We start from the raw sequence: 3353 nt of genomic DNA on the forward strand, positions 1-3353 counted from the left end.
CAGACTCTTCACTTTTAATCAAGCGTTGAGGGGTTCAATAGGTCTGTTGCCATAGAAACCAAAAATGAAGAGTGGACCAAATCACTTGATTGGACACAAAGTTGTTCCAGTCATTAATGGAGAACTAATGGGGCTCTTTGTCTTAATTACAAGAACATGGAAATCAGCGTGTATGTGTGTGTGTGTGTGTGTGTGTGTGTGTGTGTGTGTGTGTGTGTGTGTGTGTGTGTGTGTGTGTGTGTGTGTGTGTGTGTCTGGGTGCGTTGAAATCATGTAATTTTTCAATAATCTGCACCAGGCCACTTTAGAGCTCTGTGTTTTAGACTCAGTCTGACATATTGTTTCCCCTGTTTGCTCTGTGACCTACAGTAACCTCCACAGCTGTATGAGAGGCGAGAATCAGCATGCCAGGACCTAAAGGAACCATGTCACAGCTTATACAGTGCTGACCAGGTAATGTTTTGTTTAAGTGAATGATCAGTTGTTGAATTGAAGCCCAAGGCTGAGCTCAAATAGGTTTCAGAACTCGTGAATATCATGTGGAAATGTTTTTGTCTTCTGACATTTCATTTCAGTAGCAGGTCCTTTTTGCTTAAAACAAATAGACATACAGCGAGTGGTACTGGAATGTGGAAACAACTCAGTGGGGACTAGTGGTAACTCACCCAAAAGTGGGCTGGAAAATCCAGCAGTTGCAGATGTTGCTTTGACGCCATGATTGTTAAAACTTTTTCACCTTTCCCAGAATTACTTACTTCTTATTTCATTCCGGTGTTTCCCTTTACTTTTCCCAACAAGTCATGCTGTCTCCTGTGAATTATGTTCTTACTGATGTGCTTCAGATATCGCTGCAGCTGCATAACATTATGTACTTCTGTCATATGATGTTTTCATGCCTGCAGCCTTTGATTTGAAGTGGAGACAGATAGTTCTAATCACCTTTCAATGAACCCTGTGTTCTTCTTAACATCATACAACATCTGCTTTTTTTTTTTTTTTAGTGTGACTGGGTTTGTTTGTGAGCTGAGAAGAGATGGGAAATCATATGACATGCGTGTGAGGCAGATGATGATTTTATTTGGTAAAAAATAATGACGCTAATTCACATGACTTTATGCACACATGCCGTCTCTCCGGTCTCCTGTCCGTTCATTGATCCACCTCTGCTCATTATGATAGGCTGCATCCTGTCTGTCATTTCCTGTACCAGTTGTCAAGTGTTGAAGCAAGTCTGTTTATTTGATATGACCCTGTAAAATCTCACCAACCATAACCTGATAAGGCCAGGGAAGAGAGCGCTGCTTCAAAATGTCATTTGCTGCAGATTTCCTGTAAGAAGTTCTAATCAGTAATGTGATCTGCTGGATTATTTCGGAATCAGATTTCTGATTTGTGTCCTGGTTGCGGTGTGCTCATTGTAGACATTCATCTTCTAAAGAGATGATTGTGAATTAAATAACATAATCATATTAGTTTCACTTGCCTCCAGAACACAGAGAACATGAGGTTAAATGGATAATTTCATCCAGTGCACAGCCTGTGATTACAGTTCAGCTAACTGACTTCATGGTCTGAAAAATGTTTCTACTTCTTCACCATTCGCATAGTTTAATTAATTTCTTGCACAAAATTACTTCTTATGCAACAAACATATCTAGAAATCACCAAATAAACCCTTTCTTCTTTATCCTTTCCTTTGATAAATAGTGAATTAGTGAATAAATTAAGTATTTTACATAGTGAAGTGAGGCAATTATGTTTGTTATACAGCCATATGTATGTGTATAATATCCCAAGTTTGCTAACATTAAGTAACATAAGACACGATAAGCTTTTCATCATACCAGAATGATTTAAGCTCTGGCAGCAAAACCCTAGAGTGCACTGAACTGAACACAGTGTGTTTCATTGCTTGTGAAACAGATTTTCCATTTGAAAGAGGAAGAATGTGTTATTTTTTTCTTTTTAAGTTTCCATCGATGGGCTTCCTCCACCTGTTTCAAGCCTGTGTGCAAGTCAAATTTTCATGACTTTCATGAACACAGAGATTTTGCATTTGGACCTGCCACATTGCTACTTCTGACCCTTCAAAATCCTGAGTTTTTTGTTTTTTTTTTTTAATCCATGCCATTATCTTATGCAATCTCCACAAAACACAGCAGCTTTATATGAAATGAGAACATCCTGTGCTGATTTTAAGCCACACAATGATGTCCTTATATCCTTTTCAGCAGCACTTCAAGACTAGAAACACAACCAACAAGCCAAAGTAGGTCATTTCATAACAGTTCACAGGATGTACTTTGTATCTTAAGGCTGACCTTGGTCTGCTGTCAGTTTTGAGATTCCTCACATTGATTGTTGCAAAGCAAAGAGAATTAACTCAACTTCAGCTCATCATTTGTTAACTTTTTAACAGGAAGAAGGTCGTGTAGGGGTCTCCTCCCGCTTCCTGTCTCTGCTTAACAACAAGGAAAGTGACTGGGGGTCAACAAGCAACTTTCTGTCGTGTAACACAACTAGACTGCACACAAAAGAGGTATGTCTGTAGAGTCATTTTGTTGAAGAGTATATTCAAGTTTATGCTTTTAAAATTCAAGTATACAGCACTTAACTTCTCTATATGTAGTCACTTTTTTTAGAGATCACAACACCTGACATATCCGGGTTGGTTGTCATTGACCAGTATCAATTTAAGCATACATATATATTTTGTTTTAGAAAATGTGTTTTGAGTGTGCATGTGTGTGTCAGGTACAGGCCTTTGACAGCCCTCTCTGCTGTCTGTTCCCCCTATTATCTCATCCTCTCTCCCCATGCCGCAAACATCCAATGCAATAATTAGCAATCAGTCTCGCCCCAGTGGCTCCATTTAGTGACCTGCTAGACACAGTGTCTCCCAGACACACACACCAGGGTGCATGATGAACAGTCACCCTAAATGATGGTTTCTTATCTCTTGGTGTCTGAGTGTGTGTCTGGAGAACGTTCTTATCTACTGTGAAGAGTCCTTGTAGGCTTCAGCTTGGGGACAATAAAGCACAACAACACTCTGGCTGACTTCTCCCTTCCAACAAAAGTGCAGTAGAAACACAAGATAATGGCACAGAGGAGAGACTCATCACAATGAAATGAGATTACAGGATGCAGGAACACACTGAAATATGGTTGGATGGCATAAAATGGGGACAAATAGTCAGAAGACTCAAAATAAAACAAGGTTAAGCCAAAAACATATTAGGATAAATCAGGATTACAGAGAAGCTGGAGCACGCACACAGTGGAATGAGCCTCCAAAGATAACAGAAAATGGAAGAGGCATTTTAGGTAATGAGGTTTCCATACATGTTCAT

Source organism: Toxotes jaculatrix, chromosome 23 (genome assembly GCF_017976425.1).
Source record: "Toxotes jaculatrix isolate fToxJac2 chromosome 23, fToxJac2.pri, whole genome shotgun sequence".
Taxonomy (NCBI): Eukaryota; Metazoa; Chordata; class Actinopteri; family Toxotidae; genus Toxotes; species Toxotes jaculatrix.